We start from the raw sequence: 10,561 nt of genomic DNA, 5'->3' as shown, positions 1-10,561 counted from the left end.
AGAACAGCCATCTCGGAGATTGGGAGCCGGGAGCACTCTTCAGTATATTACACTGCCCTAGCACTTACAGTGGCCAGTTCCCGCCTTTGGGCGCTGCGTGGGTGTCAGTTTATCTGATCTGTGGCGGGCTGCTCACCTGTCCACCGTGTGGTGGGCAACCTGCCCATCGTGTCAGACAGCAACCAATTTAATTGTGAGAGGCTGCTCGGGAAGAAAAACCTGGGTCGCAACGCAACTCAAGCAACCACAGTTACACCTATGGCAACACCTGCAATAGCGCCTTCCTTATGCCACAGCGCCACTGCTCACCTGCCCAACGGGTGGCTTACTTGACAAGTTGTAGCCGGCGGCAACCAGGCGAGAACCTGGGGCGATAATTAGGCGGCACCGCCCCTAAGCGCACCGAGCTGAGCGTAATAAGCAGCAGCGGTGAGGAGGAGAACATGGTTCGAATGATGCTTGCTCAGTAGCTAAACGAAAGAAGAAGTTGGGATGTTAATTAGGTGGTAGCCTGGTACTACCTAGTAGGCCGCAGTGCAACCGACAATGGACGTCATGCTAGCGCACACATCCGCCCTTGGCCTCATTACCCAAATGAACTGACTTTTTTTTTAAAGTACTGAAATCATTGCAGTGATGCGATACTCTATATAAATGAACAATGTACACAGCAAGTAAAAAATGCATTAGTAGTTGCATTTTTTCTAAACATGGTATGTGCCAGACTGAAATTATGTTCTATTTACATGAAAAATTCTCAAATTTTTGGAAACGGCATTGAAGTAGTAGTCGTGGTTTATTAAAAAAATTAAAAAGCAAGAAAAACATTTTTTGCTAGACGCGGCATCTGCATCGCTACGGAAAGCACCTGATCTGGGACAGAGGAAATAGAGGTATAGGAGGCAGACAGGAGAAATGAAATGAAATGAAATAGGCGAGGGGACAGTTCGAAAAGGATAGAGGGGAGAGAGGTAATATATACATGTATTCTATTTACGCAATAACATATGTACAGACATCTGTAAAAGGAAGAGCAACATAGCACTAGACGGGAAGTAAGGCTGAGCACACCCCCAAGAGGGATGGCCACCCCTAAGTTGCTTCTACTAAATGGTTTGCAAAAACCGTAGCACAGCTTTTGCTGCAAAAAAAGATTTGATGTGGGTTTGTTGGCCAAACACTGGCGTTACGTTGGATTCTCAACACAAGGCCGACGTCGCCGTTTGCACTGAACGGAAGCCTCAAAGCTATCGTTTTCAAATGGTCTTAGCGAGAAAGCACAGGGGAGGTTAATATTAGTGGTCCAATGGACAGAAATCCTGGTCTGGAACCACTGCGGTGGCCCAGATGGTAGGGCGCTGAGCTACTGAGCCAGAGTTTGCGGGTTCTTACCCGGCCGCGGTGGCCATGGACATTTCGGTGGAGGCGAAACGCAAAGGCACCCACGTGCTGTGCGATGTAGTGACCATTCAAAATGCTCAGGTGGTCGAAATTATCCCAAAGCCCTCCACTACGGCACTTTTATCTCTGTTTCTTCTTACACTACCACCTTCCTCCATACCGTTACGGAGGTTTTAGGGTGTCCACCGAGGTGTGAGAGAGAATTTACGCCATTTTCTTTCCCTAAAGACCAATTTCCATTTCCAAGAGATGCATGGCAAAGAGCAAAACGCAAGAAGGACAGAAGGAGTGAAGACGAAAAGTGGGAACGGGGAGGGAGAGCGAGCTGGAAGCGTCCAATGATAGGGCACATACGCGCTCCGAAAGCAGCCAATGAGAGGGCTCGCTTCGGAGAACTGAAGAGCGAACAGAGAGGAGATATGAGGAGTTCTTGAACACTTGTACGCAGATCTGCGAAAGCGCTGCGTCCGATCGCATCGTCGAACAAGGAATGCTCAAGTCGCAAATTACATACGAACGCATTCTGCCGTATCACTTACATTGCTCGCCCTGTATTTATATACCTCATTGCGTTGTTCCCCAGATCTATATGGCTGTTTGTAGATACGTTGGGGTGAATGTGTTTTACCCAATGCCTCATACCCAAAACGCACTAAACCAAGGTTGAGTAAGAAAGAGAACCAGCTAGAACTATATTTCCACAACAGCACTTTGAGTTCGTCTTTAGTATGAAGGACCTTGTGCACAGTAACATCTGGCGGGTCAGGGCTCGGACGGTGCAGTTCCAGACGCAAGAGAACACCACCGCTGTGTGAAAAGGAATGCAGTGTAGGTTCCTGCTATTTTTGTGACCTGTTTAACAGACCGCGGTCTGTGTGCTATATTCGACGCAGAAATAATAGGAGTGGTATTTACTTTGATGCCTCAGTAGTGTGCCTTCTTGGCTTCTTCGCAGAAAGGAACAGCTGACGCTCCCTTTTATGTGGAAGGGATTGCCTTCAGCGTAGCCCGGTGAAATATGGCGTTTGAACGAAGTCGAAAAGGATAAGGCTTTCTTGGAAAAGTTGTTCCTCTTGTGCAATACTCCAAAATTTAGGTCTCCACTCTGTCTTACACTCCGTGTTCAGCGGCTGAAGTAAAATATTACAAATTGACCACACTCGTCCAAATTTCAAAATAAATATATGCCGATAAGGGCTAACAATCCGACATTATTTATGTATGTAGTACTGCCCATGCCAAGTTTCGGAGGACTGCGGAATAAGGAAGATTTTAAAAACGCATGGTCCTTTAGTAATTCCTCAGAAGTGCAAGATGCCGGGCTAGTTGGTAATCCATGATGAAATAACAGCGCAAGGAACGGGACGAAAACACGAAGCGCCCGTGTCTGTGTCTTCTTCCTTCGTGTTTTCGTCCCGTTTCTTGCGCTGTTATTTCATCATAGTAATTCCTGTTCAAGGTACATGGCGGCGAAAATAAGGTCAAATTCATAAAAGGAAGAGAGGCCAGCGATTCAGTGAACAAGTGGTATGCTCGCTACAGTTTCTGCGCCTTGTCTTAAAAAATAGAGAAAAGAGGCTTTACGAAAAGTAGTGAAATGCAAAGATTCAATTTTAAGGAGGGATATCAGCGCATAAATACTGGACGAGCTCACACCCCAGTGCCATATTTCACGTTAATGGCACAAACATCATCGTCTTGATTAGCCTGGCTACGCCTACTGCAGGACAAAGGCCTCTGCCATATATCTGAAATTAGCCTTGTTCTGTGCAAGCTGCGGCCAATGCATATCCGCAAACTTCTTAGTCTCATCCGCCCACCTAACTTTCTGCTGCCCCCTGCTACACTTGACGATGATGATGATGTCTTCAGGCTGAATGGCTCATACTTACACTTGACTTCTCTTCGAATCCACTTCGTTATATTCCAGGACCATCGGTTATCTTGCTTACGCACTGCATGCCTTGTCCAGGGTGCCATTTCTTCCTCTTGATTTGGACTATGATGTCATTAACCCGCGTCTGTTCCGTCACCCATTCTGCCCGCTTCCGGTTTCTAAACTTTGCACCTATAAATTTTCTTTCCATATCTCAGTGCGTTGTCGATAACTTACGCTGAACACTTTTCGGTAGCCCCCACGTTTCTGCTCCATAGGAGAGCACCGGTAAGATACCGGTAAGATGCTATACGATAAGATGCAAGCGTTGCACACTTTTCATTTCAGCGATATCGGTAAACGGCCTTCCATGATATCAGAGAACATGCCATATGCACTCCGCCCCATTCTTTTTGTTCTAGTTATTTCTCTCTCATGATCCGGGTCAGCGGTCACTACTGGCCTCAAGTAGAAACATTCCCTTACCACATCCAGCATCTCGCTACTGATTGTGAACTGCTGTTCCCTTGCGAGACTGTTGAAAACTAATTTGGTTTTCTGCATGTTAATTTTTCGACCCAACGTTCTGTTGTGGCTGCTTAGATCATTGATCCAAATAAGTTGACCCTGTGAGAGACTTAGCAAGGCAATGTAGTCAGCGAATCGCAGATTACTAAGGTGTGCTCCTTTAACTCTTCTCCCCAACTGTTCCCAATCCGGGCATCGGAATACTTCCTGTAAACATGCGGTGGATAGCATTGGTAGGGTCTCGAATAAGCTTAGACCTGAAGGCGGAACGGAAGAAATTAGTGAAATGGAAGCCCATTACGAGTTAGCAGCAAGATGGAAAGGAAAGTACAGGAATTCAGGATACCACTGCGGAACAGATATTCGGCTCTGAGGAAGACGATTTAAATGTCAAAAGAATGATATTCTCAAAGCTATCATTACGAAGTGCGCAGTAGAAGTACGAGGTAGGAAGGTTCGACAGGATACCGGCAAGTTATCTCCGAAGACGAAAAACCTGATTAAGAAACGCCAAAGCATGAATGCCTCTCGCCCTACGGGCAGAATAGAACTAACAGAGCTATTACGATTTTCGGTCAAGGAGTAACAAGTCAGCACCGCATGAAAATGCATACGAGGAGCCAGCCACTCACAGGACAAGAGGTTCCAGATCTTTCGTAAATATTTTTACATGGCGGTAAACAGTTACTTAACTAAATTAAGCATAAAGTGGTTTACGGTTTCTGGTGTTTCACGCCCAAAACGTCTCAGGCTATCAGCAACGCCGTTGTGGAGGAGTCCGGTTAATTTTGACCTCCTAGGGTCCTTTAATGTGCAGTGACATCGCATAGTACACGGGCCTCCACCATTTCGCCTGCATCGAAATGCGACCGCCGCGGCAAGAATCGAACCAGCGTCTTTGGGGTCAGTAGCCGAGTACCATAACAGCTGAGCCACCGCGGCGGCTTTTAAGCATAAACTAGCATAATTGCGGCCTCTGAGACTTTCAAATTGAGAAGATACTACGAGCAATGAATTTCGTTCTGGGGCCAAACAGTAAATTTTGGAGTGCGTGTCCGCCGCGAATGGCAGGTTGTTTCTTAAGCCATGTTTTCTAAACTCGCATTACACACTTGTTTAAGCCTCCCCTCAAACACCCACGATGCACGCATGCATACTGTTTTCAGAGCGCAGCTCTCAGACACACGTTTGTGGGTTAAGCGTCGGCGTCACCGGCAGAGCGGCCAAGGAGCAAAGCGGATGAAGAAATTACAGCGGCATATAGCGACTACAGCGGTAGCGTAAAGAGCGAACGGGGAGCGCAGCGGAATATCAAGTATAGAGACAGCGAAGAGAACGCGAGAGGAAAGTGAACGACGAGTATGCGACGGCAGCTTGAGGAGGAAAGCTGAGAAGAGGAGCATTGCCAACGCCGTGAGGGCGAAAGCGGAGGACGAGAACGCGGTGGGGGCGCATGGTTATAGGCCAGAAGCCTGGAGAGAAAAGAGGAGGAGGAGGGTAGGGCGAGGGTGGTGGAATCTTTCTTGCTCTATCTGCAGTGGCTCCAGCGAATCTCTTCAGCCGCCTTCCTGTCTCGTCTCTGCCAAACCCCATCGTCCCCCACGGGGCTTCTACGCAGAACCTTATCCCGGCTTTTCGGTCCCCCAGCGGCCCAGGCACCAGTCCTCCTCCCCCCTCCTCCCAAACAAGACCACCACTCTTATCTCGGGGTCCATCCAGGAATGCAGCATGCGGCGAACTCCGGCCGCTGCCCTTCAGTCTCTGAAAGGTCACCTCCAGATCTTCACGGACGGATATGTCCTCTCATCCACTGGACAGGCAGCGGCAGCACGCGTCGCCCCGGCCCTGGGCACAGCACTATCGTGCCGCTTAGGTTTCCCGGCCAGCTCCACAGCGGCCGAAATGGCCGGCCCCCACTTGGCTGCAGACCTGTTGAGCCTGACGCCCGGACGGCAGCCAGCCGTTATCCAGACGGATTCCAGGACTGCCCTCCTGCTCCTGCGACGGGGACACACAGGGCAGCACAACGTCGCCCTTTTCAGAGCCCGCCTGATGACCATCGATGACTCTGGCCACCTCGTCAGCCTGCAGTGGGTCCCCTCCCACGTTGGCAGCGTGGGCAATGAGCCAGCGGACTAGCTGGCCGGGGCCACCCACAGCAACGGCTCCCCCGTCTCGCCAGCCGTTGACCAGCGGGGCTGCTCTCGCCCAGCCCTCCGACAGGATATCCAGGCCCTCCACCCGGATCCCCGACTGGCCGCAGGGGGACGCCTCCTGAGAGTTCCCGGTGGCCTGGCACGAAGGGAGCGGCCCCTCCTCCTGTGGCTCCGAACGGGCTCCTCCTGGACGCAGGCCTGTCTCTATCACCATGGCAGGACGTCCTTCCCAGCCTGCTCCTCCTTCGGGGCTGATGAGTCTCTGGGCCCCCTCCTAGGCGCCTGCCCGGCGCTGGATGCAGCCCGCAACAGCATGATTCGAGGCTACCATGGTCTGGGCCTCCCCGCGTCCACGTTCGAGGACCTCCCGCACCCCGCCCGCAACCCCATCGCCCCATCGTGGCCTTCAAGCTGCTCCTGGAGTTCCTCCAGGTGACAGTCCTGGTCTCTCGGCTCTAAGCCGCACCCGCACCCGCCATCCAAGCTGCCCCAGCTGACTGCCTCTACTCGGCCCCCAGCCACCGCGCGCCACACCCAGTGCGTGGAAGCTCTTCCCCGCCCTCTCACCCCTAGTGCGAGCTCTCCTTCACCATAGAGGGCCCTGTTGACGATAACGAACACCACGCGCGGCGCCAGCGAATCCCCACCTCCCCATGACCCCATCCACCCTCCCCGCTCCAAGCAGGTCCCCCATACCGAGGGCGGCAGAAGAGCGAGCACATTATCTCCCGTAGTTACAAAAAGCACAGTGGTACCTTCGCTGCTGAAGTGAAGCACCGCCGCCGTTCGTGACTGCGTGCTTCGTATGCGATTGCCCATGCTTCAACAGCTGCGCTCAAATTTTGCATTGCCGAGTATCGTAATCGTCAGCAAATTATTTTCGTGCCCGATTTCGCTGCGCCATGTCATCTATGGCTGCCCTTGCGTGCTTGCGGCCACTGTCTAATCGATATGACTGGCTCGAATACACTGCTAGCATTCACTGACTGTGCAATGCACTTGCTATAGTACGATAAAACGTATAAGAAAAGTGCGGTTGGTAACCGTGGGCCAGCGCTTCTCGGACCGCGGCATGGCGCTCACCATCCGCAGTGGTAAAGGAAGTAAGGTTTTTAACAATTTATCATATAAAACGAGCCAGAAGCATTAACTTTCGAGTTTGTAATTTCGTCTTGTAGTACGCTTCTTGCTAAAGGTCGAAAAGAAAAATCTGACAGCAGACACTATTCATCGGAGGGATTCTGTGTGGACGTTATAAATGTGGGAGGAGCTTCACTGCAGACATGCTGTACCGGACTACAGAGCATTTTGTACATTTGTTTGTGAGGATTGATTTTCACAGGATTGTTCGTAAGCAATGCTCGTGCGCGTGTGTAACGATGGGTTGTTTTTTGGGCTCCGTACATTTCTTGCTTTGAAACTCTGCTGGGCCACAGAATCGAAATACTCTTCGAGGGGCCTGTTGCCATTTAATAAGTGAAGAAACTATTACTCTGAGCGCGCATTCTTCAATAGAAGTGTGGCAGGTTCTCAGAGATCATGAATGGCAATTTACCAATATCCCTTAAGAGAAAAGTATACAACACCTGTGTCCTACCGATACTCAGCTATGGGGCAGGAACGTGGACGCTAACGGAAAGGGTTCAGCTGAAGTTAAGGATAGCGCAGCGAGCTATGGAAAGAAAATGCTCTGTCGCGACTTTTGTTGAATTAACTTTTCTTGCGTCTTTCTTGCTTTCGTGGTTCTTTTGTTATAAGTTTGCTCAGTATTGGAATGCGTTGTATTTTTATTGTTTTTTTTTGTTTTGTACGCAGTGTCATCTGCATGACAATGTATGCTTTGCAACTGTATCCCACCTACAAAAATGCCCTCAACGGGCGCAGTAGGTACCTGAATAAAAAAATGATAGGTGTAACATCAAGAGACCAGAAGCGGGCATAGTGGGTGAGGAAACAAACGCGGATTAATGACATCCTAGTTAAAATCAATAGGAAGAAATGGGCTTGGGCAGGGCATGTTATGCGAAGGCAAGATAACCGCTCATCCTTAAGGTTAAGCGAGTGGATTCCGAGAAAAGGCAAGGGTAGCAGGGGGCGGCAGAAAGTTAGGCGGGCGGATGAGATTATGTTTGCGGGGATACGGGGGCCGCAGCTGGCAAAGGACAGGGTTAATCTGAGGGACATTGGAGCGACCTTTGCCCTTCAGTGGGCGTAGTCAGGCTAATGATAATGATGACTAGGTATGGCAAATGTGTTTATTATTTGCGTGTCAACCTCAGAAAAAAGTGCTACCGGTTGCAGAGTTTTGAGGGTGACGCGCCTTTGAAACCGTGCGTTCGGGCACTTACTTTGTTGCAACGAATCCGTTAATGTCTTCGGCGGAGCTTGAGAGCGCTAACCATATTCTGTCCAACCATGTTTTAAACAAATAGTGACTGACGGTAATCAGGTTGAAGTCATGCAGCCATAATGTCACTATTATGGGGAGCTTTGGCCTGTCAACCCTTGTGAGACGCGACACTGTAGCAGAGCTGGGCGCAGGCCTTCACTAACAATTTACAGCGGTATACGAACGACCTTATAACGACATGCATATTTGGTTTCGTGAACAGTCTGCCGCAAAAGGCGTGCCTGAGATTCCGACGAAAGGTGCGACGGAAACACAGCGGCGGACGTGCTGCCCGGTCGCACGGAGAAAATCGAAGCTGCGCTTTCATCCCCCGCAGTAATTAACGAAGGCCGCTGCTTCATTAAGGCTGAGGTCCCGCAATCAAAGTCGTTAACGGGTTTCCACCCTCCTGCTTTATCCCCTGGCCGCACGCGACGGAGGCGGCGAGCCTTCCCACTCCTGCACGCCAAGACAAGGTACTTGGAAGGAAGAATGCTGAGGGCGCTGAGCATATCATCACTTAGGTCGGCCTTATGCATGCCACTTTATATTGACAAATGTTTCAAAGATGCAAGGAACTGTTTCGTGAATATAAACCAAAGTGTTACTCTGGAGGGGCTGCTTATTTGGCAAGTATGTTTAGCTGCGCTTGCTTTCCTTTTGTACCCACTTTTTCTCTCCCAGAAATCCTTGGTTGTCTGCTTTCCACATTACACATCCTGTCAAAATTCGACGTTTGCTCTTGATTTCAAGGAAAAAGATAATTATCTTGCTTTTCTTTTCTTTAGCGTACTTTGCTCCAGATTAGACCCTTCGTTCTTCTCTTTACTGCCTACTCCACTGACTTTAATGTCGTTAGGAGCTTGATTTCCCGGTATCCCAGCTTGGAGCACGCAGGTGATGGTTTTATTCATTTTTAAACACTCTAGAGCAATGGAGCGCTATGGCAAGAGTGGGTAAGTCTATACCTATATCAGGTAACGTACATTGCGGTTTACAACATTGGAATCTCTTCATTATAAATATAAACGAAAATAAAATACAAACTACGTCTCAAAATTAATGGTATAAGCGCTGATTGACAAGCAAAAAAAGAAAAAAAAGGTATGAACATGAAGATTTCGTGTAAAGCGTTTGTCAGCAGCCAGAGCTCACATCAGTGCACACATTGAGTTCTCCGACTCGGTTTTGAAGGTCAGTTTTGCAAACCCTGATGACACCATGTAGCAGAAATCTGACATCTGTGATAATCTCATCTGAGTTCGCCGATGCAAGTGACAATAATTTATTTTCTTTCAGTACTGATGTGGGTTACAACGCCGGTTTGGCGGCGCGTAAAACCTTGCAAGTGTTTGGAATTCATGTTTTTGGGAACCTTGGGAACGCTGTCGAATCCTTTCAGTGCAAGAACATTCTGCTATAGTAATATTCATGACATGCAGTGAGGAAAGACCTTTAGGCTCGAGGCAATAGTTTTTTGGTGGTTTCAAGCGGATTCGGAGAATACAGTAATTTTCGCCGAATAATATAGAAGCAAATATTTGAAACAATTTTCGCATAAAAAACCTAAATTAAATCGAGGAGTACGAATTTTTAAATTCATGCATTTTCCAGTACACAATGCTATTATAAGAAAAGAAAAGAGTTCGTGAAGGTTTATCGCACTCGTTGAAGCAATGTCGAGATATCCTACATTTAATTTTCTTTTACCTTTTGCAGAAATGCCTCGTATAAAACTGGGCTTCGACTGTGTACGCTGCAGCCAAACTATTGGCCGTGTCTGAGGTAGGTTCAGCCAAGCAGGGTTATTACGCGCCTCATTCCGGTGCTCGTTCCTCTTTCCGCCATGATTTCTGAAGCTCCCGTGTCATAAAGAGAAATCGACATTTCGTATGCAGTCAACAGGGAAAGGCGGGCTAGTTGGTGGTTCGAACTTGTATGCATATTGTAGCCACGCGAAATACAAGGGCGAAGAAAGAAACAGACAGGGCGGAGCGCGCAACTGAGTTTTACGTCGGACACGGTTCAAGTACTCAGCTAAAATTCCGCGCTCCTTCCTGTCTCTTTCTTTCTTCGCGCTTGTCTTACATTGTGTATAGAAATTCGTGCACAGATTGGTTCCGGAAGTGAAAATTTCTACTACGCGCCATACCTGGTCCGCTTCCGCTGATTCCGGCCTCCCGGTAACCTCCGGAGCGTGTATCTTGCCGG

This window comes from Amblyomma mixtum, chromosome 2 (genome assembly GCF_055824585.1).
Source record: "Amblyomma mixtum isolate Tamu chromosome 2, ASM5582458v1, whole genome shotgun sequence".
NCBI lineage: Eukaryota > Metazoa > Arthropoda > Arachnida > Ixodida > Ixodidae > Amblyomma > Amblyomma mixtum.
The sequence above is the reverse complement of the archived record's forward strand: the minus strand, read 5'-3'. Positions refer to the sequence as shown.